This window comes from Pagrus pagrus (genome assembly GCF_965226575.1).
Source record: "Pagrus pagrus genome assembly, chromosome: 9".
NCBI classification, from domain to species: domain Eukaryota; kingdom Metazoa; phylum Chordata; class Actinopteri; order Spariformes; family Sparidae; genus Pagrus; species Pagrus pagrus.
Window position 1 is genome coordinate 33,460,933 of NC_140193.1, and position 13,969 is coordinate 33,474,901.

Consider the following 13,969-nt stretch of genomic DNA (forward strand, 5'->3'; position numbering starts at 1 on the left):
ACTTCTGGGAGAAAAAGGCAGCTGGCCTAAGCTTTTATTTAGGCAATTTTATTTATGCAAGTTATTTCTTGTACAGTAAGTAAGTTTTTATTTGTTTAGCATGAATAAATGTTACCTTTTTTTAATGTTTGCCTTTGTGTGATTACATCATTGGAATCAGTTTGTTTAAAAATCACATTATCTTATACAAACTGTATTGTTTTGATGCCATAATTTGCCTTAACACACTAAGCACTGTATCAATTTTTGAATCGAGAATCGTTTGAATCGAGAATCGGTTGAATTGAGAATCGATTCTGAATCGAATCGTGACCCTAAGAATCGGAATCTGAATCTGAATCGAATCGAATCGTGAGACACCCAAAGATTCACACCCCTTAATAATGCCCTTATGAACACCGACCTTTGCTCATGCTTACAGACTTAGAGACAGCTAGGCTTAGAAAGGACACACATGACCATTCTAAACTGATAATGTCATCACAGGGTGGATTAAGAAATGCAACATGACAAAACCATGGTTCAGTCAAATTTCAGGCGTACAATCTACCTTTTTATGTACTTGTTTTTATGTACATGTTTATGTGTGTGTGTGTGTGTGTGTGGGTGGGTGTAGGGCTAGTTTTAGATTTATTTGCGTGGTTTTGTTTCTGTGTTTTTCATGTTTTTGTGAACATAGAAATTATTACCTGTGTGCTTAAATTTAAAATAGAGAGGTTAAATTGAACCTTTTTCCCCACGGTCTTTAAAAATGATAAAAATAGGACCGGTCATTAAAAAAGATCAATTATTATCAATATCGATATGAAACTTCACTATCACAATAGACTTTTCAGCTATATCTCCCAGACCTAACTTATGTCAGTAACAAGTTTCAGAGGTCAAATCTGAAATGCCTCCATGTCTGAAATTAAACTTGGTGTATAGAAAAAAAATGAGAAAGTTTCATGCTTTAGACATAAAATGCATAATACCTTCCATACATGAGCTTATTTGCTCCACTAGTGATCCTCTGCTATTTTCCACTGCCTGCCTTCCCTAATTCTCCTTCAAATCTCAGCTTTGTGCATTTTTCAGATGCTTTCTGGTGGAAATAGATATAAGAGCCTAATGTTGCCTCAACAGGAACAGTCAGGATTTATGTCATATCTGAACTGAGGGCACAGAAACGCATGGTAACCAACACTGACAGACTGATAATATACACTACAGACAATGATACTCAGCAAGACACAACAAGTGCTGTATTCAGTAAGTCTAAAGCTTGCTGAAGCATCTCCTGAAGGCAACATATTGATGATTTAGCTGAATTTTTCCTGAGGGTGGCATTAGAGAAACATCAGGATCAGTCATGAAGCTTTCTTAATGCGGACCAAATTGTTGACAGCTGAAAAAAATCTCCGTCCACAGGTCCAACTGAGGCAAAAAAAAATGAGGAAGAGAATTGCAGCGGGGTTCACGTTTGCTTGGACAGGAGTCCGGCTCCTCCCATCAGCCTATGTAACCTCCCTGTCCCCATCAGTCCTGCCCAGACGACTGGAGATTGTGGAAGAGAAAAACTCTGTAAAGACCCAGTCTGTTCTTACAGCAGACAAAACACATGCAAAGTGCATTTGTGCTGATTGGCACACATGGTTTCATTTGTGCACCACATACACAGGCACACACAAAACTCCACATTTGTACTTCAATAATACATTGCTTGACCCCAACACTTAAGACGTAATCTCAATATTAGTCTTATTGTTTAGCACATTTGAAGCACCACGTTTCGAGGTTTTTCACAAAAAGAACAAAAAGTAAAAACCAAAAATGACAATACAAGCTTAAGGAAACAGATATTAAAACTGGACCTCGGGGTGGGTGATCTGGCCAAAAAATAATATCAATATCTATTTAATCTCAATCACAATCCACCTTCCTGTGCTCTCTCTGAAACCGATGCCTCCAGCAACTTCCTCTCCTAAACAAGGGTGCAGTGGTAAAGGAATAGGCTCAAACAGTTACAGCTGTGGCACTAGCAAACTTCAGTGAATATTGAAAAGTAATATCATGAAATAAATACAGACAATATCTAATTGAAATAGGCTACTATGACACAAAAAGTCATAGTATTATAATATAAAACATTAAGGAAATGTTTAATGATTTTTGTTGTATTAAATACAAGATGATTTAATTAGCTGTATAATCAAAAAGTTTAATATCTTTTTATTCAAGAAATAAATACCATTATAATGTTGCCCACTTACAAATGTTGTTGATAATGTCATATGTCTTTGTGATAAACAACATATAATATAATTTATAACACAAAGAACACACATTAGGTGCACCAAAGACACTTTTTATTGACATGAACTCATTTTATAAAACATTATGAAGATATATTTCATGAATATCACAGAAAAAGTCCATCTGATGGAGGTGACTTCTCTAATACAGAGTTGACAGCCAACTGACTGAGTTGATGTCATATGAAACACAATAGTACACAAACCTTAAAAACCTGGAAGCACACAGGAAGCCATTCCAAACATGAATCTTCTCTTTTTTATTGTTTCAGATCGAAACCGCAGCCAAATGACATCTTCGGCTGATCGCCATTCGGACTCATACTGCATCTTCTACAGCCACTTGGCAGAGCCCTACACAATTACCTCCATCGGCTCCTCGGCAGGAGGAACCCATGCAGCTGGGACAAGCCAAACTGTCCACAGAGCAGCCAATAGAGGCCAGTGCTCTTGACGGGAGCTTGATATTTAAAGTGACTCACAAGACTGAACCTCTCGAAGTCATTGTAGGTGACCACCATGAACACCATGTGTTTTCACTTGTTTCATTCTACCCAGTACTCTCTTATTCTGGGCTTCCCGTGGTTAAAGGAACATAACCTACACATCGACTGGAGTACCGGAAAAGTTTTGAACCGGGCTGAGGGTTGTACAAAGAAGTGTTTTAAGTCATGTCATGATTTGAGTATGAAACCTGTATTTAACACGGTCTCTGTTCATCCTGACACAGACCCTGAACCCCCTGACCTGACATCAGTTCCGAATTGTTACCATGATCTGGGGGAAGTTTTTAGCAAAAGTAAGGCTACTTCTCTTCCTCCTCACAGACCTTATGATTGCCCCATTGACTTGATCCCTGGGGCCCCTATTCCTAGAGGTAGACTGTATTCAATCTCTGGCCCTGAAAGGGAGGCCATGACGGCATATACTGAGTCGTCATTAAAGGCTGGCCTTATTCGCCCCTCTTCATCTCCAGCAGGGGAAGGGTTCTTTCTTGTGGGGAAAAAAGATGGGTCTCTCATACCTTGCATTGACTACGGGCCACTTAATGACATCACTATTAAAAATCGGTATCCTCTGCCACTCATCAAATCAAATCAAATCAAATCAAATTTTATTTGTATAGCCCAAATTCACAAATCACAGTTTGCCTCAGAGGGCTTTACAATCTGTACAGAGACGACACCCTCTGTCCTTCGACCCTCGATTCGAGTGAGGAAAAACTTGCCCCAAAAAAGGCCCTTTTAACAGGGAAAAAATGCGGAAGAAACCTCAGGGAGAGCCACAGAGGAGGGATCCCTCTCCCAGGACGGACAGACGTGCAATAGATGTCGCATGTACAGAGCAGATCAACGAGATCACAATGTATTCAATTATAAGCGATGGTTGACAGGAGTGAAAGTACACACATGTCATCCGCCTTTGATCAGCTTCAACAAGCAAAGATTTTTACCAAATTAGACCTGAGAAATGCTTATCACCTGGTTCGTATCCGAGAGGGGGATGAATGGAAGACAGGCTTTAATACACCTAGTGGTCATTATGAGTACCTAGTTATGCCATTTGGTTTGACCAATGCTCCTGCGGTGTTCCAAGCCATGATCAATGATGTTCTTAGAGACTTCCTGAACCACTTTGTCTATGTCTACTTGGACTTCTTGATCTATTCCCCAGACTCGGACTCTCATGTTGGCCATGTAAGCCAGGTCCTCCAAAGGTTGCTGGAGAACCAGTTGTAAGTTAAAGCTGAAAAGAGTGAGTTTCATGCTGACACTGTATCTTTCCTTGGCTTCATCATAGCCCCTGGAAAGATGCAAATGGATCTGGCTAAAGTTAGCGCTGTGGCTCAGTGGCCTACACCTGATAGCCGCAAAAGGTTCAGCAATTCTTGGGATTTGCTAACTTTTACAGCCGGTTTATCAGAAACTTCAGCACCATAGCAGCACCTCTCCATGCCCTCACATCTCCACAGACTCCGTTCCAGTGGTCCCCTCAAGCTGAGGAGGCCTTCCAGCAGCTTAAGACATGCTTCACTACCGCTCCCATCCTCACAGTTCCTGATCCTAGCCGACAGTTCATGGTGGAGGTGGACACCACCAATGATGGGGCAGGAGTGGTCCTCTCCCAATGCTCTGAGAAGGACAACAAGCTTCACCCCTGTGCCTTCCTGTCTCGGAGGCTTTCGCCGGAAAGGAACTACGATGTTGGGAATCGTGAGTTGCTGGCTGTCAAAATGCCTCTGGAGGAGTGGAGACATTGGCTAGAGGGGGCGCAGAATCCTTTTGTTCTATGGACAGACCATAAAAATTTAGAATACATTCGGAAAGCTAAAAGACTGAACTCCATCAAGCCAGATGGATGTTGTTTTTCGGTCGTTTTAACTTTGTGCTGTCTTACAGGCCGGGGTCCCAGAACACGAAGCCCGACGCCTTGTCACATCTGTTTGACCCCGAGCCTACTGCCAAGGAACCTGAGCCCATCCTACCACTGAACCGTGTGGTTGGAGCAGTGACTTGGCAAATAGAATCTGAGGTGAAGCAAGCTAATGGTGAGAACCCAACACCTAGTGGTTGTCCAGTGAATCGCTTGTTTGTCCTGTTACTATGCGTCCACAGATGATCCATTGGGCTCACACCTTGCTACTCACCTTCCATCCGGGTGTCAAAAGAACCATGCACGCCATTTCCCAGAGGTTTTGGTGGCCCTCCATGGAGCAAGAGGTCCGGGAGTATGTGGAGGCATGCTCCATCTGCGCCCGCAACAAGACCTCCTCCGGAGCACGGATGGGTTTGCTGCAGCCACTCCCCATTCCTACTCGTCCTTGGGCTGAGATCTCTCTGGACTTCGTCACGGGGCTCCCAGTCACTGAAGGTAACACCACTGTTCTCACAGTGGTGGATAGATTTTCTAAGATGACTCATTTCATTCCTTTGCCCAAGTTGCTCTCTGCCAAAGAAACAGCGGAAGTTATGATGACTCATGTGTTTCGTATCCATGGATTTCCTAAGGATATCATGTCAGACTGGGGGCCCCAGTTCATCTCTAGATTCTGGAAGGAGTTCTGCAAACTCACTGGAGCCACCGTCAGCCTCACCTCTGGGTACGGCCAGACAGAACATCTCAACCAAGAGTTGGAAACATGCTTTCGATGTCTGGTGTCACAGAACCCAGCTTCTTGGAGCAAGAACCTGGTGTGGGTGGAATACGCCCACAACTCCCTCCCCACCTCAGCCACCAGTATGTCACCATTCCAGTGTGTCTTCGGTTACCAGCCCCCTGTCTTCTCTGAGGCAGAAAGGGAGATCACTGTCCCGTCAGCTCACACCATGGTCCAGCGTTGCCACCGCATCTGTTCCCCATTACCCTGTGTATATATGGTCTGCGTCTTCCTTTGTCTGTTGCCAGTTCGTCTTGTCTTGTGTGCCAGTGAACCAGCTCCGTGCCGTCATCGCTTCAAGAATTGTCAGCGTTTGTTCCATGCCCGTCTTGTCAGGTTTTGTACTTTTATTTGATACTTTGTTAAGCCCTTGGTTTTGTTAGTAGGTTTTCCCTCATGCGAGTGGTTTTCTGTTTATTAGCTGTCGTAGTGATTTTTTTCCTCGTTGTGAGTGATTTTCTGTTGTACTTTAATAATAAAAGATTTGTTTATTTTCTACTTTGCCTCCTGAGTCGTGCATTTGGGTTCAAGTCCTTGTTCAGTTGTGACAACTATAACTGTGAAAGACCTATTTTCCCCTGAATTAAACAGCCACCATTTATTACAACTAGGGATGGGACGATATATCTAAATTTAATATTGCAATACAAAAATGTAAGGACGTGTATAGGTCAGAAAATTGAATGGGAATAGTATCTGTGTTTTTCTGCAGTAGTAACCATAAATGGAACATTTGACTATCATAATTTAAGAAGCCTTCCATCCAAATTATATGATTTAGACTTTGTAATGACATTTTGAAATTGTGTACATTTTAGCAAGACAATGCCATTGCTTGAAAGATTTGTGGCTCAGAAATAAAGAAACATATCTGACATTGACATTGGACATTGTAACTAAACTGTTGCTGTTTAGTCACTGGATGTGCTTTCTTGACCTCCTCTGAGAACCTTTCCATCTCCTCCTCTTTAATCTCCTTGCTTGCTCAGTCATGTCTCCTACTTGTTTTATTTTCCACTCCACAACCCTTTTCTCCATCTTTCTCTCTCCCTTTGTTGTTCTTCTGCCTTTCTGATTATTTATCCTCTCCCTTCTCTTTCTCTGATACTCTCTGTTTCTGGCCCTCTTCGCCTCTAATCAGAGGTTGTGTTTAGCCATTTGTACCTGAAACATTTTGAAGTAAATAGCCTTCTTAGTCATTGATATGCATCCATTAAAATGCTTGATTAGTGTAGTAATGGTATTTAAATAATTTGATTGAAAATAAAGTACTGATTTCAAACACATTATTCAATTATTAAAGAGAACTGAGAGTTATGTCACCTCCGTCAGCATATCAACTCCATAAGATGCAATATCTGACGGAGTTGACGTCTGACGGAGTTGACGAAATGTCACTTTTTTTCACTTCACAGCATAGTTGTAGTGAGTAGCCTTTTTTTAAAAAAAGATGCTAAGAGTTCTCTTAATGCTAATCAAAATACACCTTTTTAAACCACAATTCATATTCTGTTTTGATTTAGAAGGGCAACGGAGTTGACCTGTTATGGTTGAGACACACCTGATAGCAATATTATTTCATGAATTTATCAGAAAAAAAAAAAGCTTACCAGTGCCTAAACAGCATTCCCGCCTTATTTTGAAACCAGGAAGTGAAACAGGGGACCTTAGGATATAGCTGACCGTTTTTATGCCTGATTAAATTATGCTTTTATAGAAATCTGACAGAGTTGACAAAGATCTGGGACACAACTTTAAAGGGCCAACATTTTTTAACAAAAAATATATTTTTAAACAAAGATGATTATATTAGTACATTTGACATCTATGTTATCAGTAGGTTTTATAAATCATATTTATTTCATATATATAAATCCTTTAAATGGAAATTTTCACCAAAAAATAAATGGAATTAGTGTGTTGATGATTAATAATTTTAATTTTTTTGGTAGGACATGATTTGTCCCAATTCTCAAGAATGGGTGATACACTTTTCTTTCATCTTTCTTCAATAGGTATGCAAACGATGTCATCATTTCTCAATTTTTTCTCCTCAACAGGTACAATCAAACACAACAGGCAAGTATCCACAAAAGTATTCAGCTAATCAACAAACGATGCTCAAATTATCAAAATCAATTGCACTGGCAATAAACCCAATAATACAGTGCTTAAAAATGGCAATTTGTCCCTCCTCGTCGTCAATTCCCTGACTTCTTCATCACAGTTACTTTACACATTACATGCCACATACAAAACCGAATTTAGCTAGCTGCTGAACAATATCCCAATAAGCAATTAGCATTAGTCTAAAAAACGAAATATAATACCCGAAACACTCAACATGTCAACGAAACATAAACAGAAGATCTTCCCAAACACATATCAAGCTTATTTAAAAACCTCGAAAGCATAAACACTCATTCACAGTACCTGAAAAAGGGAGATTTAAATAACCATAACTTCTTCTCTGTGAACTATGAACCTAGCTAGTTCCCGCCTCCTCAGCATGAGCTGAATGATAAATCCAACACAGCAAGAGAGGTGGGACTTAAGGCAGAACAGCCAATCATCAGCCGGTCACACTCCAAGCCGGTGTCATGTTTGAAGCAACAAAAGGAGAGGGAGGGGGAGAGGAGGCAGTCGCAGCGAGCACAGACACAGAGCGGCCAGAGAAACTGAGCGTCTGTAGTAAGGTGTTTGTGCAAAACTGCAGAAAAAGTGTGGGTGTTGAACCCTCTCACCGGAAAAAGTGTGGGTGTTAAAACACCCACATCCCCCACGGGTGCGACGCCCCTGCACCTACGGATAGTAAATTTGCAATTTGGAATTACTGCAAAGCGTTGTTTATCTGAGGAGGAAACAAGGCGTCTTCCTTTAACACATCAAATTTGATCAACCACCTCAAGAAGAATCATGTGGAGTTACACGCTACATTTGTGCAGCAACGTGATGGAAAGAAGCAACAGCCGACACCGATAAAAAACACACAGTTGTCTCTTAAAGAGTCAACTGAGAAAAAACAAAAAACTCAAAATGCCTGTTAAAAAGCTCCAATAAGATGTGCCCACCAGGTAGAATTCCACCTATTATATCATGCAGAGCCTGGTGGAGCAGAAGAGGGCTATAAGTGCATTTGCTGATGATTATGAACTCCCTGCAAACCCAGAAACTGACAGCAACTCAATGGGGGGATTCTGGAGAAGATGATCACCCTACTGCAACCCTTTGAGCAGCTAACCAAGGACATCAGCTCTGCAGAGGCCACTGCTGCAGATATCATCCCTGCTGTGGTCTCCCTGACACGGCTGCTTACCAAGGATGATGAATCCAACAAAGGTGTGAAAACAGCCAAACGTGCTCTACTGGAAGCTGTCAGTGATCGTTTTAATTGTGTGCAATCTGAACCTCTTTATGCCATTGCAACCATGGTTGATGCTCGTTACAAAGATTGTTTTTTTGACATGGATAAGAAGGAGGGAGCATGCAATATGCTTCTGAAAGTGGTGAATGTACCAAGCGGGACATGCACCAAGAAATCCTCTCAGAGAATGAAGTCGCCGATTAAGCACCTACAGGCGAGGCAGCACAGGTGAGTAATTAACAGACCTTATTATCAAACTAATTTAATCTGCTGAGTGCTTCACATGAAAATGTACATACAATGAATAAAATAAACATTTGGCTGTCAGTGCTTCAAAGAAAATTAAATAGAAATTCTATTAAAGAAAAGGAAGAATTCTATTATATAATTATTCCTTTTCTTTTTTTTTTTACTCTTTGTTTAGGTGCATGCATACCTGGGAGAGGACATCCTCCAGAAAGGATGCCCTTTGGAGTACTGGAGGCTCAACGAGGCCCACTTCTCTGTTGTTGCTCATATTGCATGCAAGTACCTCACTACACCCTGCACCAGTGTCGACAGTGAACGGCTGTTCAGCACTGTTGCCCACGTCATTGATGAGAAGAGAAATCGCATACATTGTGACAATGCTGAGATGTTTGTTTTCATACAGAAAAATCTACCTCTCACACATGAGGACATGGGGAAAAAGAAATAAGCCAGTCATATGGACCAGTCAGCATCAGTCTTCTTGGAGCTTCATTTGTTGCACTTTAAAGGAGGGCTACATTTTTTAAACATTTTTGTGCCTTTCTTGTTTTTATTTGCACTATTTTGTTACTCATACGAAAGAGCAGGGCTGATTGAGACCAGTTTATAATTTAATGATTGTATTATTTGCCAAGTTATGGACAGTTACTCATTCATTGAACTTGGAATAAAAGAGGACTATGTTTGTTTACTACTCTGGACTGAAGATATGCATCTTCCTTGTTTTGATATTGTCTGTAGTGTTGTTTGAGGCAAGATGTTTTTCTCTAAAAACTCTAAAAAATAATAAATATGGCAGTGCCATATTGGCACTTTTTTCCATAACTTAAGTTGAAGTTGTTCTCTTATTTTGCATAGACAGTGTTTACATTTGGAAAGCCATGTTGCATTTATATATGCATCCAGTGGGGCATCACAATAAAATTAGGCATAATGTGTTAATTTCACAATAGGAGATATGTTATGTTGTTACCTAACAGTTTTGGTGTAAAAAGCCTGCATATATCGGTATCGGGTGATATCGGTATCGGAAATTACGAGTTGGACATTATCGGAATATTGGATATCGTCAGAAAAGCCAATATCGAGCATCCCTAATGTATATATGTATATATATGTATATATATATATATATAATTTATTTATGTAACGCCCATTAGTTACACACAGTGTAATCCCCAATTTTTACAGCTTAACAATGTGTAGAGCTATACAGCCTAGTAGGTTTCAGATGAAGTTGCTTAGTTTCACCAACAGGGTGCGCATTCATCCAGTTTCCTCATTTGTTTCTGTTCTCGGTCATTTCCATGCACCGATGCAGACCAGAGCACCACAAGAGAGACGAGCGAGTTGATGAAGTTGCTAACTGCCTGTAAAAATGTTAAAACTACAATTTTGTTCCAGTTATCAGTTTGGAGGACTTCCGTACAAGGAAGACAGGTTTTCTTGCCAAACTTGACCGTGTGGAGTGAAAACTCTGGTAAGTAAATGCTATGAACGATTAGCGTAGCATGCTAGCGATGCCGACCACGGCTAATTACTTGCTTATTTTATTGAATATATCTCCACTGTGTATAGTCATGTTTCTATGACAGTGTTTAAAAGCCAACCGGAGACAGATAAACGTGTCGAGGTTGAAAATGTATTTGATTGTCTATTTCTGTGGGAAAGAATGACATCTGTGTTGACTGCGCTAGCACATGCTATACAGCTAAGAAAGCTGGTTTAAACTGGATTGGGCTGGTTGTTGAGTTAAAACACACGCAGCGGTGTGCAATTTGAGTTTACAGAAGATAATTCATTTCATTTTCTTGGGTAAAACAACATGATTGAAAGTCATTCATTTCATAATTTGTGTACATTAAGCTGATGAGTTAAAAAAAACATCTAAAATTCATATACATAATTGTGTGTTGGCTGTTAAAAAGTTATTGCGCAGCTGTATATGATACTTGTCATTGAATAATTCATGTTCATTGGTTTAAGATACAAAGAGAGTTAAAGGATAACTACCGTTTTTTACAACCTGGACCTTATTTCTAGCAAAATATATTATCATTTACTCACCCAGATAACTTTGGTGTCATTTGGCGTCGTTCGGACGAAATTAGATCCAGTGGAGTGCCGCGTATATCCATATAATGCAAGTGATGGGGCACAGAAGCGCAGCCTCTATGAGCATTATCTGCCACGAAACTAGTTCATTTCACTGATATTTTGTTACAATACGCTAGTGCTATTCCCCTCTGAGTCCAGGCTTGTCTGTTGTCAACATCTGGGATCTGTAGGTTGACCTACTACCTCTGACCTGGAAGATGTCATCTCTGAGCTGCGCGCGCACCCGCGACAGCCAGCTTGTTTACCTGTAGCTGCTACTACTAGTTTGACCCCGGATGTTGATAACAGACGAGCCCGGACTCAGAGGGGAATAGCACTAGCGTATCATGACAAAATATTGGTGAAATGAACTAGTTTCGTGGCAGATAATGCATTATATAGAGGCTGTGTTTCGGTGCCCCGTCACTCGCATTATATGGATATACCGGCGCTACACTGGATCTAATGTCGTCCGAACGACTTCAAATGACACCAAAGTTATCTGGGTGAGAAGAGAGATTAACAAGATGAATAAGATTTTATTTAAGAGATGCTACTACTACTGTCCGATGCAGGTTGTTTTTTTTGTATGAGTGGATTCTGATGGCGGCCAGAGCCTAGAATGGTGGATCGTGGAGCGGGACGCAGGCTATACGCGTGGAGGGTGTGACGTCAGCGGGAGCTTCACTGTGCATTGGAAAGAACATCTCTTCATACAGATAAGACATAAAACATAAAATCAAAGTACCCGGGTAGATGAACTATTACACAAACTCACTGAAGAAGGACAAACTGTGAACATTGATTTGATCCAGACTTGACTGCTCTTTTTGGACTTTTTAAAAAAAAAATTCTTTCTTGTTTTGTTTATTATTTTGGGCCCATATTTCACAACTCATACTGTGAATTGTTTTGTTGTTCTATTAAGCGTTATTCAGTGCAATTTTCTGAGTTGTTGATAACTTCTGATATAAGAAAGGAATTCAGTCATATCTGAAGTAATTTATGTTTTGCACTTAAAGGTGGCACTGTTGCCAATAAATCTCTTTTGGTTACTACTCTTTCCAAACAGTTGTCCTGTTCCATCAATCCTCCTTGGACATATCTATTTTTTCTGATTGGCCTAAATTGAGAGTACATGACAGTCATTTTATTATATGTACATTAGACAGTGTTACATTTATATTATATTATATTATATTATATTATATTATATTATATATAATTTTCTAACTGTATGTTCAGTGGTTGTCGGGTGTTAATGGATTGACGCTGCGATTTTCTCACGGTTGGCTTGTAAAAGAACAGGCTGGTACAGGGGATTGTGAGCCGTAGTTTCCCCGCTGGTAAACACACCACATGGCTGTCGCAGCTGCAGTGTCTTTGGGCTCGTTAGGTGAAGCAGACATGACGGTTGGCAGAGCAGAGGCAAGGCAACCCAGTAGCAGCCTGCCCTGCGGACAGCCAGCCTGCTTGCTAATTAGCTTAAGGGCACTTTTGCAGAGTGGAGAGTGAGTGAAGAGGTCGGTTTGAAGAGGCTGGAGTGTTACTATAGCTCAAGCACTGCTGATTGTGAAATCACGAAATTCGGTATATCGTTACATCCCTAGTGTGTCTTTTTACCTCGTCTGAAAATTAAAACCTCTAGGGATGAAAAACTAATATCAACTTTTGAGGGCACAACTATGACCAGTGTGTTTTTCATTGTGTTTTCGCCATGAGCTGAGAGGCTGCCATGCAAGAAAGAAGCCCTTGATCCAGATGCGGCACCTTAAAGGATAACTACCGTTTTTTACAACCTGGACCTTATTTCTACCATAAAATATGATCATTTACTCACCCAGACAACTTTGGTGTCATTTGAAGAGGGGAATAGCACGAGCATATCATGACAAAATATTGGTAAAATGAACTGGTTTCGCGGCAGATAATGCTCATAGAGGCTGCGCTTCGGTGCCCGGATCACTCACATTATATGGATATACTGTGTGTGGCGCTCCACTGGATCTAATTTCGTCCGAACTATGCCAAATGACACCAAAGTTATCTGGGTGAGTAAAGCATCGTACTTTATGCTAGAAATAAGGTCCAGGTTGTAAAAAAAGGTAGTTATCCTTTAAAGCTGGACTGACGTTTGCTGCTGATCACATGGACAAAGAACAAACCTTCTGGAGGAAAACTCTGTGGTCAGATGAAACAAAAACTGAGTTGTTTGGCCACAATGAGCAGCAATATGTTTGGAGGAGAGAAGCTCTACAGAAAGTAAACGGAATAATGAAGAAGGATGATTATCTCCAAATTCTTCAGGAAAACCTAAAATCATCAGCAGAAGATTGGGTCTTGGGTGCAATTGGGTGTCCCAACACGACAGTGATCCCAAACACACATCAGAAGCGTTAAACGAATGGATCAATCAGGCTAGAACTGAGGTTTTGGAATGACCTTTCCACATCTTGACTTGAACCTCCCCCCGATGCTATTCTCTTGGAACCCTACAGGTTCATGATTACAAGTTTCTGGTCTGTCAAGTGTGTATGAAAATAAATTTTAAAAACCCCAAACTGTTTAAATCAAGCATTTCGATCCATTCATTCCTTTCAGTCCCTGACTCTATTAACCTATGCCACTTCTGGTTTGTATTTTATAGAACGGGAAGCACAATTCTCTCACAAAACCGATTCCAGAAGTCACTGTACTGTGTTTCTACACATTGATTTACTGGGGTTTTCTCAGTAAAGACAACGTCAGTATTTTTCAACCTGGACCCTATTTTCCCCTGTTTTTCCCCTTGTCGCCAAGTGAAGTCAA

General features: G+C 40.7%; 1 protein-coding gene across 4 annotated transcripts in view; it reads right to left on the reverse strand.

The window, feature by feature from the left end:
- Positions 1-13,969, reverse strand: part of LOC311263097 (SH3 domain-binding protein 4) — a 183,812-nt gene that overhangs the window by 42,127 nt on the left and 127,716 nt on the right. The gene's annotated exons all lie outside the window — the stretch shown is intronic.